Raw genomic sequence first — 9920 nt, forward strand, 5'->3', positions numbered from 1 at the left:
ACTTTTTTCTCAAAACCAGTTACAAATACAACGTCGCGTTCTTACGTGATCTTGTATTTGTATGGATTTGAGTAATACCTTGATGGTATCGATTTATTCCTAGGCGCATGTGTGATTAAGTGTTGCCAGAATACATTTCAAAATGTGTTGCCAGAAGTTCCAACCGTAAGAATATTATAAAGGCGAATATGATAAATGCTATTGTATTATTATAACCAGAGGTGGGCACTACCACAAACAAGCGCTAGCTAAAAGTGAGAATGTGTTAGTGTACCTAATTCATTGTGCATGCTGTCGCGTTCTCATCGTTACGCTCTTGCTTGTATACGTACACACGATGATTACGCTCTTTGGGCGTGTGCTCGTTCTCTGCCCATGCCTGATAATAACCCTCACAATGTAGAATTCTCTTTCTGTGTGGGGAAGAAAATAAGCAGCAGTATTTTTGAGCAGAACTTCTTTCTGCGTAGGCGGCCTGCGGCCGCGCTTAGGGATAATAACCCTTACAAAGTAGATGTCTCTTTCTGTGTTGCGAAGAAAATGAGCAGAAGTATTTTTGAGCAGAACTTCTAACCTGCAATGTTAGCAGCAGCAAAAATAGCTCCACGGCTTGTGCAAGAAGCATCATCATCTTAAAATACAAAAACACTTTAATATAAAATATTTAAATATAATATAAACTAATAAAAATAACCTGCAATGTTTGCAGCAGCAGCAGCAGCAATTATGAGTATTATGTGTGCAGCGTAAAAATATTATAAAGGCGAATATGATAAGTGCTAATTTATTATGTGTTCAATATCAATTATGAATATTATGTACGCAGAATTCTCCTTTTTGTGTTGCGTTGTCAAGCGTATAAAACACCTTTGGACACCGTAGTAGTTTTGACACAAAACTCTTTTAGCATAGGCGGGCTTCGGCCGAGCTTAGGGATTATAACCCTTACTACGCAGAATTCTCCTTTTTCTGTTGCCTTGTCAAGTGTATAAAACACCTTCAGACATCGTAGTATTAATGACGCAGAACTCTTTCTGCGTAGGCGGCCTTTGGCCGCGCTTAGGGATTATAACCCTTGCAATGTAGAATTCGCTTTCTGTGGGGGGAAGAAAATAAGCAGAAGTATTTTTGAGCAGAACTTCTTTCTGCGTAGGCGGCCTGCGGTCGCGCTCAGGGATTATAACCCTCACAAAGTAGAATTCTCTTTCTGTGTTGCGAAGAAAATTAGTAGAAGTATTTTTGAGCAGAACTTCTCTCTGCGTAGGCGGCCTTCGGCCGCGCTTAAGGATTATAACCCTCACAATGTAGAATTCTCTTTCTGTGGGGAAGAAAATAAGCAGAAGTATTTTTGAGCAGAACTTCTTTCTGCGTAGGCGGCCTGCGGCCGCGCTTAGGGATTATAACCCTCACAAAGTAGAATTCTCTTTCTGTGTTGCGAAGGAAATGAGCAGAAGTATTTTTGAGCAGAACTTCTATCTGCGTAGGCGGCCTTTGGCCGCGCTTAAGGATTATAACCCCCAAACCGCCCCCACTAGAAAGGGAACAGTCCCCGCTTTCTAAAAAGGCGTATCCCCCGCTTGGGCTCCTCCCACAAGCCCCTAGGGAACCGTTTGAAAAGGGGGGAAAACGGAATTTTCTTAGGCAAACTGAGCAGTTTGAAGTGGATAATGACCCAACTAACAGAAACCGGGATTTTTATTAAAAGAAATTATGCCAAATTGGATATCGGGCGATTTTGAATAAAGAATAAACAAATTAATTAAAAATAGAAAAAACAAGTTTATATAAAAAAAATGTTCTCTTTAACAGATGTATTTTTGCGTAGAATTTCTTTCTGCGTAAGCGGCCTTCGGCCGCACTTAGGGATTATAACCCTCAGGCAGTAGAATTCTCCTTTCTGTGTTGCCAAAGAAGGGGGGCTGAACACCTTTTGCAGAGAACACCTTTCTGCGTAGGCGGCCTTCGGCCGCACTTAGGGATTGTAACCCTCAGGCAGTAGAATTCTCCTTTCTGTGTTGCCAAAGAAGGGAGGCTGAACACCTTTTGCAGAGAACAACTTTCTGCGTAGGCGGCCTTCGGCCGCACTTAGGCATTATAACCCTCAGGCAATAGAATTCTCCTTTCTGTTTTGCGAAGAAAAGGAGCTGAACACCTTTTGCAGAGAACACGTTTGTATATTTTTAATGTTTACAGGGTTATATCCTATCTTCTTTTGTCTCTCATTCTTTTGCATATTTTGGAGTTTGACATCTGAACTCGGCCATTTAATTTGCATATGCAAACAAAGTCAGACGCGTGATTTTGAAGGTGTTTTTATTTAATGAATTGTGATTAATTGGTTAATATTAAAGTCGTAAAGCAAGTTATAACTAATCGAGTAAAGTGTAAAGTGAAGGGGAATACAAAAATGTATTGGTGAAGTGGCTGATTTAAGGAGAATAAGAGTGATAAATGTATGCTAATTTCCGAATTTTACAAAACAGGGCATATTTCACCAATTTGTAAATAAATTAGTGACCAAAATTTACAAAAGTGAGTGTTAAAATAATGCGTAGACCCTTGACTACAAGGGAGTGGAATTTTTTTTGGATCGGGCCTCCCCTTTGGACGAAATAGCCCGAAATAGTTGTGAGCACTACTAAACCCCACCCATATAAACTAATAAAAATAACCTGCAATGTTTGCAGCAGCAGCAGCACTAACAACTCCACGGCTTGTGGAGGGAACTTCGAAATCTGTTATAAAGAACACTTCAATATACAATATATACATGAATATTTAATAAACGAAAATTACCTGCTTGAATTTTGCTCATTTTTGCAATAACTTTATCACTTGATGGAATACAATAGCGCATGGAAAAAACGCGACCGGAAAGCTTTCAATTGCGAGTTGAAAAAATAAAACGAAATAATGTATAACAAAACAGTTTTAAAATCCCGTTAATTCTTATGCAGTGGCACATCGTAAAGGGGGGTTTCCAATATAGTAAAAAAAAAAATACTCATAATAAAAGTCACTATACTAAAATTATGATGTTTATTTAAATCATACAATAAAGAATTACTATAATTTACTAAAAAATACTATACATAATACTCATAATTATTATTAAACTCATAATAAAATAGAACTTATCATATTCGCCTTTATAATATTATTACGCTTGAACTTCCGGTAACATATTTTGAAAGTATTCAGTATTCTGGCAACACTTAATCACACATGCGGCCATCTTCATTCGGTAATTGTCCATACCTCAGTATATCCAGTAAACAAACTTAGCTTTTTTTCCACCCAATTTGGTCCCCATAAAGGACTAGTGTTGCAAGCAACGCTTTTTCGGCAATTAGGGTGTTGTGCAGCAATTTAATATGGTGAAAATTATTTAAGCACTGGAGAGATTTATTCACATGAAATTGGAGACAGGTCTGATAGATTTACTTTAAATAAATTGTGAATCTGCGAAAATATCTTTTCAGCAGATGAATATGTTTTTTAACTTTTTTCCCGAAAATGTACATACAGGCTCGAAATTATGCGAGTAACATTCAAATATCGTCGCTTAGATGGAAAATTGCCGGAAGCGTCATTTTGACAATTTGTAGTTATAGATGCAGTTATATATTTTAAAGTAAGATATTTCGATTTTTTGTTAACTGGTTTTTTGGATATCTTCTTTAGTTTCCGAGTAATTGACTAAAATGTTTTCGGCTATTTGGTACAAATTGCGTTCGTATTGCTGTCGTACTAAATTAATCAAGATCTTTCAAATAGAGTTACCTGTTCTTCTTTAGTTTCCGACATATTCAGCCTTATCATGAGTTTCATTTGCTAGAACCGGGTCACTTTTTAACTTTTCGTTTGCGTGTATTCACTACAGGTGGATGAAAAAATTGTTGGCGAAATTTTGTTCGGGCGAAACTCACGATTAGGCTGATTAGTAAAAAGTATCGTTAATTTATAAAAAATTGTTATCACATTTTGGCGTATATCATTAAAACTGACTGCAAATTTTTTGACAAATGTCGTATACGACAATTTATTAAACTCATAAATGGTTGACACTAAACTAAAAAAATAAGATAATTTAAGAATTTCGTGAACTAGTACATAGCATTCTCCGACACTTTGGAGAAGATCTGTAGTCGTGTTTCTGAGAAAATGCATTCCAAACTTCAATCGTGAGTTACCGAAAGTAACTTGTGACAATCTTTTATCCAGGCGACGATATAGCATTTAGCTTAAATATGCATCTAAATAAATTATAATTGTCATTATTTCTGCAGTTGGAGTATATGCCCGACGAGTAACAGGTATATACATACAAGTATACCTAAATTAGCGCGTTGAGCTTGTATATTTATCTCTCTCTAACGCATTAATTCTATATACGTCAGCACCAACGCCCGACAAAGTTATGTCTGTATTTAATAATGGCTCTATGACAAAATATTCATGAAATGTATTCATAGATTTTTATTTACTTCATTTCATACATTGATCTGAATGTTTTTTACTAAATACCAGGAATAAATATTTAATAAAAAACTATTTCATTTAAGCTTAACCAACTTTTAGTTGCTCGGAGCTAATTTTGGAACGCTTCATGAAATATTTTCATAGACGGTAAATGCAACCCTGGGTGCATCATTAATGAGCTGAAAAACCAAAACAAATAAAAAAATCCCATCTGAACCAATATTCCCAAAAATTATAAAGCAAAACAAAAACAATTTTTCCAATTTTTGCACTTTATCCCCATAAAGGACTTTACCACAGTTTTTTTACTGGATATACTGAGGTCCATACTTGCACTTTCATACTGGTTGGGTTCTCTAAAGAAAAGTAAACAAATTTATCAACGTGTTCCCCATCGTTAAATAATGAAATTAATAAAATATGAAATAGATAAATGTTCAAAGAGCTTAATTTAGTTGGAATGTGTGTTTTCTGCACACTTGTATTTGTTTGAAATGGTTTGTTATCGTACATTTTGTTAGGTGGAATTTTCAACTTTAACAACAAATTACTCGTAAACTATGAGTTTCCTCGTCGTGCGGTTTTCAGTTTTGTGATGTATACGACCCCCTCTACACCCTCCATAAAGTCATTTTGTTCAAAGCGTGGTGCACCCTCGCGAAGTCAACCCTGTATTTTTATTCCGCAATCAAAGGGAGACAGCCTATCAAATAAATGTTTGGTTGTGTTAATATAAATGTACCTATATTTGTGAACTATTTCAAACAAACAACTTGCAATTCACTCCAGTAGCGGTTTAAATTAAAAATATTAAAAAAAACAAAAATAAAATAACCAAAAATTTTTCCCTGAACGTGATTGGGGCGAGCTTTGTGGTAACCGGCGGATTTGAATAAGCAGCAAGAGATGTATAAGTTACACTTGAGGCGATCACCGTAACCACTGTTAAAAGATATACTGAGAGGATCTGCCCGTTTTCCCTGATACGGCTCATTTTTAAGTAAATAGTACAACATACCGACGCGTGCAATACGATTTCTTTTTCCTTACTTTTTTGTTCAAAAGTTGCACACAATTTTTTTTTTCCTTTAATTAAAATTTGATTTTTTATTCTTTTCAAACGCCATTCTGGGTACATTGGCTGGTTGGTTTTCTCGTTATATCATTATATATCTGCACTCTAATGTTGGCGGATGTACTTTCAACGTACTGCCAATATAGAAGTATCACATGTATGCATATTATTGTGTCATGGGTTGGCCTAAGTAAAATAAGAATGCAAGTAAGAGGTTGTAAATGAAAAGAAAATGAAGGAAAAGTATTTTGGTTTTGTTTTTGTCTAGCAAAACTGTAATCAAAAGATGTAAGAAATGTCAACGAAAACAATAACAGCCGGTGTAAACAGCCTTCAGCCCACAATCCCAAATCTCGGTTTCAAAGTGTTTTCGTTGTCGGTCAGAACATTACGCGTCTTTCTTCGCCGAAATTTTTCCTAAGCGCCTTTTTTCGTAGTTTTTTTTTTTACGCGTCTTTTTTCGCGGTCGAAACACTAGCGCGCCTTTATTCGTGTCTAGTGACGTTATCTTTCTGTTAGAGAATCGGCTTCACCACATTTCTTCCTCGTTTTCTAAATTTGCATTTAATCTTCAAAGTAAAGTTATTTATTAATATACATAAGCGCCAAACAATAATAAAAAAAATATAAAATATATATTTGCTTTTAAAAACTTGAAATAAGCTTTTTGCTCTAAACATTTAATTTACGCATGTAAAACTAAACTTATTGGAAGTTCATTTCATAAACTCCTTTAGATCAGATTTAAGCTATTAAAAGCAGTGACTATTCAATTTACAATCAGGAAGAGGTCAAAAAAGCAAAGCAATCTGATTTTTGTTTACTTTTGGCGTTTGCTTTGAGAATACTTGGAAGTACGAGTATTATCGATACTTTTTGCAAATATGAGTACTGGCATCGATTCTTTTTTCTTTATTCTTTATGAGTACTAGTATCGATACTTTTCAAAAAAGTTCTATCACTAATGGTACATCAAAACTAATCAAAATATTCGCATGATGGAATAATACAAGGTGGTATCAGTTGTGACAGCTCGAGTTTACACTGCCTTAGCTCAGTAGAATAAGAAGAAAATCGGGAAGAAATTAATCCCCATTTGGGGGAAAAATATAAAATTTCATGTTTTCTTCTAAACAAAATTTGCTTTTTTATAGTATATTCATAATGAAATTAAATAAAATAAGATAAAGTACCTTTTTAAGAAAACAAACGGGAAATCTTTAGCTATTTGTACAACGATGTAGGGGTGGGGGCGAAGGGGGAAGGGCGTGGCTCCCCAGTGATGTAACCTTGGAAAAGGATGAGGTAACTAGAATTCCCTTTCTGTGTGGTAAACCTGGGGCTGCCGCCCCAGTGATGTCTATTTTGGTTACTGGGTGTTTCATAAAAATATCTTTTATATAAAAATGTATATACAAATTTATAACAAAAATTTGCAACAAATACCATATTTCCAACCGATATTATTGTTAAATTAGTGCACAGATTTAGTAAATTAAATTTTTGTAATAAAGCGTGAACTGTGGTCTACAAGTGTGTGTAAAAGTTTTTTGATTCGATTCACGCGTTTGAGCACAGCAACCCAAAATCGTTGTACAAATTCATAAAGCGTACCCAAACAAACTGTGTATACTGAGAAAAAATAAAAAACAAAACATTCAACTATATTATTAGGCAAATAATTGTTAAAGAAGTAAGCAGCGTTGCCACAGACACATTTTTTTTTCCTACCAAATTTCCTACCATAACCAACCAAAACCTACCAAAATTTTTTTTGAGTTTTAATATATTTATTTTTTTTTCAATGTCAATTTTTTTAAAAACATAGCTAACATAACATTTAGTAAAAACTAAAACACAGTACAATAAAAACACAATAACTGCATATAGCGATTCATTTTACTGTACATACATACATATCGTCATTAGATACGAATAAAGGCGCGAGCTCAAAATTTGAACGCGAAAAAAGACGCTTAAAAAATTTTGGCGAAGAAGGACTCTTAGGGCCGGTTACTCAATGTCTGGCTAACACTAATCTGCGGTTAAACATCTTTATCGACGTGTTTGACTCCATGTATACAACAGGGAGTCGGTATCGTCGATAACTATGTTTAACCGTAGTGTTAACCAGACATTGAGTAACCGACCCTTAACATAGTCGAGGGCAAAGAAAGCCCGTTAACCTCTTTGACGGCGAAGAAAGACGAAAAAGACTTATTTTCGCGGTCAACTATGTTTGCGAGTATACGAGTTCCCCAAAGAGTTTTTTCCGGAATGATGTTGACGCGTCTTTTTTCGCAAATTTTTTTCACGCAGCCTTTTTCGCCGTGAAAACACCCGATCGTCTTTATTCGTGTCAAGTGACTATATTATTATTATTATTACGTCGGAGATACCCGAGTTGCGACCTAAGAAGATATATTGTGCTAAATCCTAATTATAATCGCTCCAACCTTAGGCTATTTAAAAAGATCAGCACCTTGGATGAAAATTTCTCAAAGGTGCATCAATCTACTATTCATGCTTCGTGGACAGGCGCATAGAATATACTCTGGGGTTTCCTTCACCGGCCCACAAAACCTACATCAGTCTCTACAGAAAGACCCTTTAATTCAATCGGTAAGTTAACTTGCAGTGTGCTGTCAGGTAGCCAGTAAGAGTTTTAAGTTCAAGGTATCTTTCGGAGTTCCTCCTGAAAAGTTATGAATCTCTTTGATTGTCTTATTCCCTTCGACTTCCGCCAGTGTGCAGCAATTCCCAGCCAGCTCCTAAGTAGGTCTGCAGTGTATCCTTTACATGTACCGCAGAAAGGCTCGGAACCATGCAAACGCATTTCGGCTCCACTCTTTGCAAGACAGTCAGCCGTTTCGTTGCCTTCAATCCCTTCATGTCCCTGAACACTCCACAGAGGTACGCTATTGTGGGCTCCCAGGTGGTTCAGCAGAGTTTTACAGCTTTCCATAAGCCTTGATGCCGTTTTAAAAGAGTGTAAGGCCTTTAATGCTGCCTGAATTTCCGACATAGTATTTATTCTGGCCCCATTTGTCCTTCTACGAAGACATTCGCGAACACAGGCTTCGATTTCGAAGGCTTCCGCCTGGAATATGGTTGGGTATGCTAGGAATGTTAATATTTTAGATTTTTACGATCCCGGAATTTAGATATTTATTATTTTTCAACGACTTAACATGAATAAATTGCAATATGGTTTGAAGAGCTCTCCTACCATATAATAAATAATAAGTAAATGGTTTTATTTAAAGTGAAAATTATTTCATAAGTAACAAAACGAAAGACAGTAATTAAATTTATATGCATTTAATAATACTCTAGCGTGTAAATATGTGATAAAGTAATTTAAGGTATGTCGATAAAAGTTCGATGCAAAAAAAAATCAAGTCAAAAAATGTATTTTCTGGTTGAAAGAAGTTCATAATACTAGTGGCAGAAATAATAGAAGCGCCTTAATTCGACCAGTTTTGTCTATATTCCTTTTTTATCCAAAATATAATTTTTTTTATAAAAGTCTACCTCATAGTCCACATAATTAACTGCATATAAATGGGCATTTCTCTGACGTCATGATTTCTTTAAAAAGACTTTATAATTTCAAAGATATGGTTAATTCCAAAATTTATTTAAAAAAATTCAGTGCAATGTAAAACAAAAATATGGGTACCAAATGAAATAATTTTCTTGTATTCACAAGGACGAATAGGAATTGAAAATGCCCCTTTAATCTATTTTATTTTTTAAGCTAATAAAGTTAGTCCTTAACACATAAGAATTCAAAATTTTAAGGATATTCAGGGATAAAATTATAAAAGGTATTTTCAATACCTACCCGCCCCTTACGCACCAAAAAATGGTATGTGTTTTAACTCTACAGAATCTTCTCTTTCATTTGATACCCATACTGATTTTTTAGGTATATTCATGGTGAAATAAATGTCACTTACATAACCTCACTTTTGCTGCATGCCAATTGCGGCCATGCATTTTGGGGTAGTAGAAAAAGGGGGAAAAGATTAGGATTATTTTTACTACTTTTTGGGTACTATTTCCAATACATACATATATCAGTGGACCCCACACCAGTTAAATGAAGCTTGCATCAATAAAATATTTTTTCTATAAACCAGTGTAATTACAGTTTCATTTTTTCGCTCAAAAGAAATTATTATTACTTAGTTTTTATTTTTTCGATCAAATATATTGATTTTAATAATTATTATTCAGTTTAATTTTTCTACCTTAAAATTATTATTTGTAAAACATAAAAGGCCACACGGTCGTACCACAGACATATAATGATAGTTAAAACTTAAAAAATAAGGACTATTTTCCGTTTTTCATTTAT

This window comes from Rhagoletis pomonella, unplaced genomic scaffold (genome assembly GCF_013731165.1).
Source record: "Rhagoletis pomonella isolate Grant_MI unplaced genomic scaffold, Rhpom_1.0 Rhpom_scaffold_00002, whole genome shotgun sequence".
Lineage (NCBI taxonomy): Eukaryota > Metazoa > Arthropoda > Insecta > Diptera > Tephritidae > Rhagoletis > Rhagoletis pomonella.